The sequence below is a fragment of the Aethalodelphis obliquidens genome, unplaced genomic scaffold, assembly GCF_003676395.1.
Source record: "Aethalodelphis obliquidens isolate GAN/ISIS:26980383/991018 unplaced genomic scaffold, ASM367639v1 scaffold7, whole genome shotgun sequence".
In the NCBI taxonomy this organism is placed as follows: Eukaryota; Metazoa; Chordata; class Mammalia; order Artiodactyla; family Delphinidae; genus Aethalodelphis; species Aethalodelphis obliquidens.
Window position 1 is genome coordinate 21,785,278 of NW_020837951.1, and position 12,823 is coordinate 21,798,100.

The window sequence follows — 12,823 nt, forward strand, 5'->3', positions numbered from 1 at the left end:
AGATGTAATCAGTTAAAATGAAGTCACTGAATCCAGCGACCTTATAAGAGGAGAAAACAGAGACGTGCACACAAGGAAGACAACCATGTGAAGCCAGAAGAAGAAATTGGAGTTATGCTCCCACAAGGCAGGGAGCACCGAGGATTGCCAGCAACCACTAAACGCTAGGAGAGAGGCGTGGAAGAGATTCTCCCTCAGAGGTCCCAAGAGGACCCAACCCTGCCAACACCTTGATTTCAGACTTATAATCTCTAGAACTGTGAAACAAAAGTGTGTGTACACTTTAAAATGGCTAAGGTGGTAGATTTTATGTTTACACATAACAGAAAATTTTAAAAATAGTAAATACAAAGAGTAGCCACTACCCCTGTGACTGAGGGAAATGGAAATAAATAAGGAACTAAGAAACGCAGAGGAGGCTCTTGCCCCAAGTCTGAGATTATTTTTTTTTGTTGTAGAAAAATATACATAACAAAATTTACCATCTGAACCAGTGTATGTATGTATGTATTTATGTTGATGTATAATTGACATGCAGTATTATATTAGTTTCAGGCATACCATTTTAAAGTGAGTGTACGACCCAGTGGCATGAAGTACTTTCACAAAGTTGTGCAACCATCACCACGATCTAGTTTCAGAAACTTTCATCACTCCAGAAGGAAATCCTGTACCTAGAAAGCACGCATTTACTACTTCTTTCCTCTATACCCCTTAGAGTTCTCTTTTACCCCTTTTGGTTATTAACCATGACCGGCATCATCAAGGAGGATGCCTAAGCTGGGGTTAGAACTCTGAGAGAAGGTAAGACAAACTAGATGGCAACCAGGGAGGACCACAGAAGGGCCAGGCCAGGTAAGAGTCAGATGATAGACTAGTCATGGGGGTGCTACATCCTGGACAGAATTACCCTACTCAGAGAGGTGGACGATGTGTTTGAAAAGTGCTGACCTGCTCAGGTTTCATTTCATCTCTCTCATTGTAGAAAACTCCATGAAACAGAATCTAGAATAAAATATTAGGAAAACCACCAAATAGATAGTAAGTTGAAAACCTGGATGGGATGCAAAAGTTCCTAGAAATATATAAAATGCCAAAAGTGGTGCTTGTATAAACATTAAGGAAAAAGTCATCAGACTGTCATCAGACTGTTGATGACTGAAAAAGTCATCAGACTGTTCTCCTGAAAAGAACAAATTGTTACCAAAAAAATAGACAACTTTCAAAACCTGCCTACTCGTTTTATGAAGTTAGTGTAATATAGATTCCAAAACCAGATAAGGGTAATACAAGAAAATAAAAACAGCTAATTGAATCCAACAGTATTTGTAAAAAGCCCTACATCTTGATCCAATAGGAATGGATGTACTATTAACTGCAGCCACAGGGCTATCCCATTTGTCATGTTTTCCCCACAACCCTTTTTTTTTTAAATTTGGTTGTGCTGGGTCTTAGTTGCGGCAGATGGGCTCCTTCCTTGTGGCTCACGGGCTCCTTAGTTGTGGCTTGCGGCTCCTTAGTTGTGTCTTGAGGGCTCCTTAGTTGTGGCATGCGAACTCTTAGTTGCAGCATGCATGTGGGATCCAGTTCCCTGACCAGGGATAGAACCCAGGCCCCCTGCATTGGGAGCATGGAGTCTTAACCACTGCGCCACCAGGGAAGTCCCTTTCCCCACAACCGTTGTCCACAGAGCAGAACTACTTCTTTCCTGACTTTCTTTCCCAAGGCTGTACTAGAAGAAGCAGGGAGGCTTCTCAATCACTGGTTCATTTCATACTAGAACCCGGGGAATGGGGTTTAAGAGCTATTACCTCCTGTGGCTCAACTGCTTAGGTAAAAACACATTCAATAAATCAACAAAACCCTAACACAATTAGGGTTGTATTGACCAATATTAAATTATTTAAGCAATAACATCTGAAACCAAAACATCCTTATTATCTAATCTCTGGCCTTTGGCTCTATTTATTTTAGTCCAAATTTCAAGATTAGATGAGCAAACATGGGATTTTGAGATGTAACCTATACATTCGATTCCTTATTTATCTCTTCCTTGGATTTCTTTATAAAAGGAGAAACGATAGCATAGTAAACAGTGATTTCCTCACAGACAATCTCTAGTCAAATGACCTCAGTGAGTTAGTAGACTTATAGCCTAAAACAGAGTTCATGATTAGCAACTTGATCACAGCTGAATTTTGGATTCTGGTAACTGAGATTGACCTCTACAGCATTTCTGAGTTTTGATAAACAGTATTGGAAAGTCATGTGGAATACAATTAATTTTCTAGTATCACTATGGACTTGAAACTTCCATAAACTTAATTTTATTTCATTTGACGTTAACTTGTCACAGACTAAGCACACATACTTATTCCAAAATAGAAGTCTCTATTAACAGTAACATTTGCAGATTTGCAAGTGCACTCGCAACTAATTCACACACATTGCAGGAAGTCTCAAAATCTTTCTTTTCCAAATGAAGAAAAAAAATGCTCAATGCATATATAATTTAAAAATAAAATCACAGATTCAAAAGCTATCACAACTTGAGTATGTTGGTGACTTTTAACAATACAACACCAAAAGCACAATCCATGAAAGACACGATTGATAAGTTGGACTTCATTAAAATTTAAAAACTTCTGCTTTGTGACAGACAGTGTTGAGAGAATGAGAAGACAAGCCACAAACTGGGAGAAAGTATTTGCAAAAGACGCATCTGATAAAGAACTGTTAGCCAAAATATACAGAGAACTCTTAAAACTCAACAATGAGAAAATGAAAGACCTGATTAAAAGATGGGCCGAAACTCTTAAGAGACACCTCAACAAGGAAGATATACAGATGGCAAATAAACATATGAAAAGATGTGCCACATCATATGTCATCGGGGAAATGCAAATTGAAACAACGAGATACCACTGCACACCTACTAGAATGGCTAAAATCCGGAGCACCGACAACACCAAACGCTGAGGGGGCTGGGCAGCCGTGGGAGCTCTCGCTCACTGCTGGCGGAAGCGCGAAAAGGTGCAGTCACTCCGGAAGGCAGCTTGGCATTTTCTTATGAAACTAAACATACTCTTACCTTACACTCCAGCAATTGCGCTCCCTGGTATTTACCCAGAGGAGTTCAAAATGTGTCCACACAAAAACTTGCATGTGGATGCTTGTAGCAGCTTATTCATAACTGCCCAAACTTGGAAGCACTAAGTTTGTCCTTCAGTAAGTGAATGGATAAATGTGGTACATCCAGGCGATGGAATAATATTCAGGGTTAAAAAGAAGTGAGCTATCAAGCCATGAAAAGACATGAAGGAAGCTTAAATGCATATTACTGAGTGAAAGAAACCAATTTGAAAAGGCTGCATACTGTATGATTCCAACTATATGACATTCTGGAAAAGGCAAAACTATGGAGACAGCAAAAAAAAAAAATCAGTGGTTGTCAGGGGTTGGGAGAGGGAGAGATGAATAGACAAAGAACAGAGGATTTTTAGGGCAGTGAAAATACTCTGTATGATATTATAATGATGGATACATGTCATTATACATTTGTCCAAACAAATAGAATGTTATACAGGAATGAATGAATGAGCCCTAGTGTAAACTATGGACTTTGGGTGATTCGGGTTGTGTCACTGTAGATTCATCAGTTGTAACCAATGTCCCACTCTGGTGAGGGGATGTTGATAATGAGGGAGGCTGTGCATGTGGGGGAAAGGGGTGTATGGGAACTCGCTGTACCTTCCCCCCCTCAATTTTGTTGTGAACCTAAAACTGCTCTAAAAAATTGTCTGTAAATAAACACTAAGGCCATAATGCCTTAGCATTCAATAGATACTTTTTTTTTTTTTTTTTTTTTGCGGTACACGGGCCTCTCACTGCTGTGGCCTCTCCTGTTGAGAAGCGCAGGCTCCAGACGCACAGGCTCAGTGGGCATGGCTTATGGGCCCAGCCGCTCCGCGGCATGTGGGATCTTCCCAGACTGGGACACGAACCCGTGTCCCCTGCATCGGCAGGCAGACTCTCAACCACTGCGCCACCAGGGAAGCCCAAGGCTCCAGTACTTTTAACGGTGACCCATTCCCACAACCATTCCTCTGTGTGCTGGGATTTACCATGAGTCCAGCTTCTCTTGAATAACATTCTCTTGTTATCTATTCTGTGCCCTCATTGAATTTGGCGTGCCAAAGAATGGTAAAAGACAGAGTAGATACACTGGGTCCAAAGGGTCTTGGCCTGATGACTTGCATCCTTTGAAAGAACCCAAGTAGCTGTCCTCCAGCTTTAGACTTGGTCATGTGTAAATTGCGGTGGGAGAACCAGGCAGTGTCCACCACTTGGATTTTCTCTCTGGAGCTAGTACCAGTCATCATTTTTCTAATAGTGGTTGCCCCTCCAGAGGGTCTCCCTTCTTGGTGGCCTATATTCTCTTAGGAATGAGTCAGTCATCAAGATGTCAGTGGTGCTGAGTGGGTTGAGGAAGTAACAGGGGCAAAACTATAGTTGCTATGAAATAAGGTGTTCTGGAGGAAGACGCTGGGAATTGTGCATCGTATGCTGGAATGGTGAGGAAGGGGTCAACTGAGATCCTGGGGGAAGTTCAGAAATGCAAATTCTCTTCCAACCTTCTGCAGCTCTACCATTTGGCCACTGATTAGTGGTTTTGAATAATGGCCAGGTGGATTTAGATTCCAAAGGTCATTAATAGTACCCTTCAAACCAGAAGATAAGACGGGGACCATGGTTGCATGTGGGAGCAGCTGGATGGTGCCGAGGTTGTGCAATAAGAAAACTATGAATTGGATCCTTTCAAATATTCATTTAGAGATGGGAGTGAAAAATGAAATTACTTTTTCTTTTGGCCACGTGGCTCATGGGGTCTTAGTTCCCTGACCAGGGATGGAACCCAGGCCCTTGGCCATGAAAGCACAGAGTCCTAACTACTGGACCACCAGGGAATTCCCTGAAATTACTTTTTAATTACTTTAATTAAATTACTTTTGGTTGACAAATTGCACTTCTTTAAACATGACTGCATGCTTCTGAACCCTGTAATTGTCAAGAACTGTGAAGGGGCTGAGATTTTTAACCTTCCTTTTGCCTGCCACACAGATGCTCGTAGAAGACTCAAAACTCCTGGGTCAGAGACAAAGGACTTTATTACTTACGGCACAGCAAGCAGCATGAGGTTCATGTTCATGTTCATGTTGGTTTCCTCTTGCCACCCCCAAGTTCACAGGGGAAAGACAGAGGGGCCCATGTGAATGCCATGCTTGCAGAGGATTTGCATCACAGCTGAGGAGCTCTGAGCTCAGGGAGCCCAAATCTTGATAATAGACATTTCCACCAAAGGGAGATATTATTACACTAGAAAGAAAACAAAAGTGCCCCCTGCTCTGGAGGGAGACCCTGTATCTTCCAAGGCTGTTTGCTATACAAACATCTTGGAGAAAATAGTCCAGAACAAAGGTGGTCAGTGCCTCTGTTCCCAGGACATGCAGAAACATGGAGAATTGTCTCCCAACAAAAATAATAGTAGCTACACTCCTATAGCTTACTGTGCATTAAGAGCAGTTCTAAGTGCTTTGCTGCTTTATATACATTATCTCACTTAATCCTCACAATAACTCTGTGAGGTTATCCTCATTTCACAGATGAGAACATTGAATTTTATAATGATACAGAATGCTAGACAGTCATGGAAAGGGCATGATGTTTATTTTTAACAAGCCCCAAAGATTATTCTGATAGACACCAAACCTTAAGAATCACTAATTTAAAAGATAAGCATCACCTTTTTAATTCCATTCACTATTTAACAAAACTTTTTATTCTTCTCTATATTTATGCTTACCTAATAAAGCCAAGAATTTTATTTCCTTTTATTTAAAACATAGGATTTGGAAGGAAGACAGAATCAAAAAGGAAAAAAGCATAGATTGTTTGCAATAAAAATGTTTAAAGAAAGTCCAGGCTTTGAAAGGACTGGCTCACTATATTAACAAACACAACATGTATTTAAATGAAAAGAAAATCACAAGATTGCCAACATTCCCAAGTTTACACTCAGTATGTTCCTAGTGGAAAAATATTTTTTCTCACATGATTGTGATAGCCCTGAATGTTGCAAATCTGCAAAAGGTCAGCATTGAAAATGCTACGGATGGATTTATGTCAGGGAGTAAGTATATAACTTACAGGAGAAATTAAAGGTTCATTTATTTTGGCACTAAAAGTATGCAGGGTGAAAAAGAAGTTTGCAGGGTGATGACTCTGGGTTTTTGTTTGCTTGTTTGTTTACAGTTCAGAGCTTTCTTTACTGGATTGAGAAATGTGGTGTGCATATTTCCCCACAATGGTGACGTGGCAAGGTGTCATTTGCATCCATATATCTTTGGGAAGGGTTCCTTTTCCCAGTTTCATTAATTTAAACCGTTTGTCTAAACTATCTGTTTTTACTTATATTTTCTTTCAAAGTCAATGTACTTTCATATTTTTTACAGTAATTACACAAGTTAATTAGACTGAGCAGCCTCCTCCTAGCAGGAGTCAGATGGCACACCCACCCAAAGGGCAGTGTGCAGGGAAAAAGGAAACCAACAGGGCCTGGGAAGACCCCTTGGGCCCAAAGGTGTCAGGGGAGGGAGGTGTGCCACGGGCTGCCTGAAGGAGCTGTGGCTTTTGTTAGAAGGACACAGCCAGTCCGGAGTAACCTATAGGGAGAATCAACACCAGACCGGCCCAAACCAAGCAGAAGCTTAGGGAAGGGGGCTGGATTTGTGAGAAGCAGGGTGGAGAATGGATCTGGAGGGCAAATGGAGAAAATCCAAATAGGGTCAGCTCCCTGCCTCTCCTTGAAAGTGGGTGTTTTTTGTTGTCTTTTTTTTTTAATAAATGTATTTATTTATTTTTGGCTGTGTTGGGTCTTCGTTGCTGCACGCGGGCTTTCTCTAGTTTCGGCGAGCGGGGGCTACTCTTCATTGTGGTGCGCGGGCTTCTCATTGCCGTGGCTTCTCATTGCCGTGGCTTCTCTTGTTGCCATGTGTGGGCTTTCTCTAGTTGCAGTGAGCGGGGGCTACTCTTCGTTGTGGTGCACGGGCTCATTGCCGTGGCTTCTCTTGTTGTGAAGCACGGGCTCTAGGCACACAGGCTTCAGTAGTTGTGGCACGTAGGCTCAGTAGTTGTGGCTCACGGGCTCTAGAGTGCAGGCTCAGTGGTTGTGGCGCACAGACTTAGTTGCTCCACGGCATGTGGGATCTTCCCAGACCAGGGCTCGAACCCATGTCCCCTGCATTGGCAGACAGATTCTTAACCACTGCGCCACCAGGGAAGTCCCAAAAGTGGGTGTTTTTGACTGCTTATTCCTATCACAAAGCACTTTGGTCCCTATATTAATAATTATAAACAATTATTTATACAGCCCTTTGAAGTTGGAGATTGTTTCCATGTACCTTGTGTCACAACTCTGTCAGGGACATGAATATGTATGTATGATCCTGAGAAGAGATGTGACTTACCCAAAGGTACAAAGCAGGTGAGAGGCCAGGCCAGCCTTCAGATCCAGATCTTCTGCTCTTCCCACCCAGAGACAAATACCTGTGGGTCTTTCTGCACAGTCTTCAATAAGAAAAGTAAACATTGTCTTCATATACTCACCACTTAAAATAAGCAAGTGAAGAAGACAAGGGTGATTTTTTAAAAAATCTTTAGCTAATATTAACCAAACAATAACGAATGAATTCCTGATTGATTCCCTAAATGAATTTCTTTCCTAGAAAATTGCCATGTCAGAGACTGATACAGAGAGTTTCTGCTCGAACTTGACTAGAACTGCATGGAGGCTCCCAATTTAAATTATCTTTCTTTCATTCGGCAAATGCACAAAAATACTGCACTGGTTTATGTTATTTTTAATGTTATAATAAGAAAACAAATTGTTACTGTATAATTTTTGAGCTCTGTATCATTAGTAACTTCAACCTGAATAACAAGAGAATTCTAAAAATAATTTGCCTTCACCCAAAGTTCTTTTGGTTTAAACAGATTTAAAAAGCTTTGGGACAGATTTTATTCTATGATAATGAGAAGCTAGGGCAGATTTGAAATGCCTCTGAATCCTGCCTCCTTGCCTTCCAAAATTTGGGGGAATTTCTTTTCTTTTTTCCTTCCTCTTTTTGACTCCTTTCTTCCATCCCTCCTTCCTTCCATCCCTCTCTACCTCCCTTCTCCCTTCCTTCCTTCCTTCCTTCCTTATATCTACTCTGGGAAATAAGTTTTCCTGTGTTTCAGGTGCATACATCAAAGGGTCCCACTGAAAGGTGATCTGTAGTAATCTATATAATAGTAAGTCTATAATCTGTATTTTCTAGTTATTTGAAGGAAAATTTGAAACAGGTTTGCTGTTGTCCTGTTTCTCTCACACTTCCCTCTTGAATCTCTTTATCCATTTGTCTGTGTTTTCTTTTGGGGAGTGTTCTAATCCTTGGCGGTTAAAACTGCCTTAAAGGAACCCTCCTACACTGTTGGTAGGAATGTAAATTGGTGCAGCCACTATGGAGAACAGTATGGAGGTTCCTTAAAAAACTAAAAATAGAGCTACCATATGATCCAGTAGTCCCACTTCTGGGCATATATCCAGAGAACACAATAATTTGAAAAGATTCATGCACCCCAATGTTCATTGCACCACTATTTACAATAGCCAAGACATGGAAGCAACCTAAAGGTCCATTGACAGATGAATGGATAAAGAAGATGTGGTACATATATACAATAGAATGTTACTCGGCCACAAAAAAGAATGAAATAATGCCATTTGCAGCAACATGGATGGACCTAGAGATTATCATACTAAGTGAAGTCAGACAGAGAAAGACAAATATATATCACTTACATGTGGAATCTAAAAAAAATGATACAAGTGAACTTATTTACAAAACAGAAACAGACTCACAGAAGACAAACTTATGGTTACCAAAGGGGAATGGTGGGGTGGGAGGAGGGATAAATTAGGAGGTTGGGATTAACATATGCACACTACTATATATAAAATAATCAACAAGGACCTACTATACGGCACAAGGAAATCTACTCAATACTCTGTAATAACCTATATGGGAAAAGAATCTGAAAAAATATATATATATATATGGATAACTGAATCACTTTCCTGTACACCTGAAACTAACACAACATTGTAAATCAACTATACTCCAATATAAAATTTTAAAAAACTAAAAAAAAAATAGTAATATACAAACTAAAAAAAAAGTGTTAAATACATACAATGAAATATTATTCAACCTTAAAAAAAGAAATCCTGTTACATAATACAACATGGATAAACCTTGAGAACATTACTCTTAAGTGAAGTAAGCTAGTCACAAAAAGACAAATACTGTATGATGTCACTTGTATAAGCCATCTCAAGCAGTCAAACTCATAGAAATAGACAATAGAATTGTGGATGCCAGGGTTTGGGGGTGGGGGAGAGGGGAATGGGGAGTTGTTCAGTGGGTACAGAGTTTCAGTTTTCCAAGATGAAAAAGTCCTAGAGATCTGTTACACAATAATGTGAACTATACACTTAAAAATGGTTAGATTAGTAAATTTTGTTACATTTTTCACAGCAAATTTTTAAAATGTAAAAAACATTCTTAGCTTGCAAACCATACAAAAATAGTAGGCTGGGGGACTTCCCTGGTGGTCCAGTTGTTAAGACTCCCCGCTTCCACTGCAGGGGGCACGGGTTCAATCCCTGGTCAGGGAACTAAGATCCTGCATGCTTCACAGTGCAGCCAAAAAAAGCAAAAACAGTAGGCTGGATTTGACCAGAGGGCCATATGTACTTTGCCAACTCTTGATCTAATCTGTAGGGCATATTCAAATTTCACAGTTGTTTCAATCATGCCCTTTATAGCTATCCTTTTGCCCCCAGCCCAATCCAGTTTCCTGCACTGCATTTAATTGTCATGTCTCTTTAGTCTCCTATAATCTAGAAAATCAATTCCTCAGTTTTCCCTTGACTTCAACCTGGACACTTTTGAAGATTACCAGCTAGTTATTTTATAGAAGGTCCTACAATTGGAGTTGGTCTGATATTTCCTCATAATGAAATCCATGTTATGCATTTCTATCAGGATACCACAGAAATGATGTTGTGTGCTCGACACACAACAGAAAGCACAGATAATGTTCGTTTGCCTCAACACTGATGTTGACTTTGAACCGTTATCTGTCCTGTTATTCTACTGTAAAGTGACCTTTTCCCCTTTAATAAATAACTTGTGAAGAGATACTTTTAGACTTATTCTATTCCTCCTCAAACTTTCACCTGCTTATCTAGCTTCCATGATTTTTGCCTGAATCAATTATTAATACAGTGGTTGCAAAATGGTGACATTCTAATTCCATCTTTCCACCCACATTTATTAGTTGGTATTCTATTGTAAGGAAGATCTTTTCCTTATCTCTACATTTATGAACTCATGGTAACTTATTTTATGGGTGATAAAATATGTTAATTACATTAACATATAATTGTTATTGTTAATCATATGGGTGCTAATATGTTAATTTTAAATTTGGGGGGGGAGGATATACTTTTTTGGCCTATAATAACGTCTGTGGGTTTTTTAAATTTTATTTATTTTTTTAATTAACATATAGTTGATTTACAAAGTTGTGCCAACCTCGGCTGTACAGCAAAGTGACTCAGTTATACACATACATTCTTTTTGAATGTTCTTTTCCATTATGGTTTATCACAGGATATTGACTATAGTTCCCTGTGCTATACAGTAGGACCCTGTTGTTTAGCCATTCTTTGAATTTGTTTTGATGTTCAACTTGTCTTAGATTTGGCCTATTGCAGCTCCTTTAAGAGGGTTTCTATGTCCTTTTGACATGACCCCTATCCTTTTGTGTCCCCATCATATTTTACATACTTTCTTACTTGTACAAAATGATGTTTCAGGTTCATCTTTTATTTTCTCTGCCCCAGTCCCAGCACCTGCCATCATGAGGCAGAAAGAAGACTGCCATAGAATTGCATCAGACCTTAGCCAAGTGGATAGGAGGATGGCAGAGGGACTAACAGGGAAAGCCAGGATGAGAGAGTGACATTCCAAGATGTTCAGTGTCTTTGGAAGCGAGCAGAACCCTGCAGGGACCCTCCCAAGTACAAAGGCCCCTCCATGTCCCCTGCCTCTTGTTTGTAGAAAAGCTGAAATCTCCCAGGCCTCCCTGAGTCCTAAATGAGCAGGCTCAAACAGTTAATGATGAGTACAATAGAATCACAGAATTCTTCAGTGTCTGATGCACATTCTGGAGTCATTTTACAGATACTATAACTGCCACTGGAGGGGAAAAGCTAACTGCATGATGACCAGACTGCAGCCATGACATACGCTGCTCCATCTTGAGCAGTACTGAATGTATGGCTAGCACAATTCCAAGAACTGGCCTCAAGAGAATGGGATTAACACTACTGCTCATAATAATCTATATCTTTGTGGGCATCAAAGTAATTGTAGCTTGTTCTGCCCATATATGTAAGCGGGCAACTAAAATTTTCAGCAAAGGGATGCTACAGACCTATGTCAACATTTTCCACTCTAAGAATACAGTGCCGTATGTCAGCATGAAGAAGTTACAGAAGACGGACCTTTGCCCATAATCCCGTAGACATGGAATCATGTTCTGACAAGTGGGGATTTGTAAGCAGCTTTTGGCAGGAAAGAGCTCCCTGCAGGAGGCCCCTTTTGTTTTGTCTCTTTAGCAAAACTATATTGTAGCTAACCTTTAACCAGTCACCCCATGCTCTACTCATCTCCAGCCCAAGCACACCTTTCAAATGTTTTGATCACATTATACCTTGCCAAACTTTCTTTCCATAGTTCTTTCCATAGATCAAAGAAGTAGAAATGAATAATAAGTAATTAACAGATGACCAGCTCTCTTCCCCAGCTTCACCTTCAGTAATCTCACAAACAAACTCTGTGAACAAGATAGCATAAAAAGAAAGATCACGAGGAGGCAACAAGCCTGCATGCAGTGGGAGATGGCTATGAGTCTGCTCCCCTATCTCAGTGACTGAGATTACTTCCCTTTTTCCCTTTAGACACTTTCATGGCCAAGCAGAGTCTTCAGAGTTGAGCCCACCTTCTCCCCAGATTGCCCAGTTTTCTGATTAAAGCAACTTTCCTTTCTACCAACAGTTGCCTCTTGAGTATTGGCTTTTGAGCAGCAAGCAGCCGAACCTGAGTTTGGTAACATATTTGCATGTCTCAAATAACATTATTGGGCTTCCCTGGTGGCGCAGTGGTTGAGAGTCCGCCTGCCGATGCAGGGGACGCGGGTTCGTGCCCCGGTCCTGGAAGATCCCACATGCCGCGGGGCAGCTGGACCCGTGAGCCATGGCCGCTGAGCCTGTGCGTCCGGAGCCTGTGCTCTGCAGCGGGAGAGGCCACAGCAGTGAGAGGCCCACGTACCACAAAAAATAAAAAAAAATTAAAAAATAAATAAAATAACATTATTGGGACTTCCCTGGTGGTCCAGTGAGTAAGACTCTGCTCTCCCAATTCAGGGGCCCCAGGTTTAAACCCCAGTCAGGGAACTGATCCCACATGCCTGCCGCAGCTAAGAGTTTGCATGCAGCAACTAAGAAGTCTGCATGCCACAACCGAGAAGTCCACATGCTGCAACTAAAAGATCCCACGTGCTGCAACTAAGAGCTGGCACAGCCAAAATAAATAAATATTTTAAAAAGGAAAAAGAATAAAATAACATTACTAATCATAGTTTACAGATATCC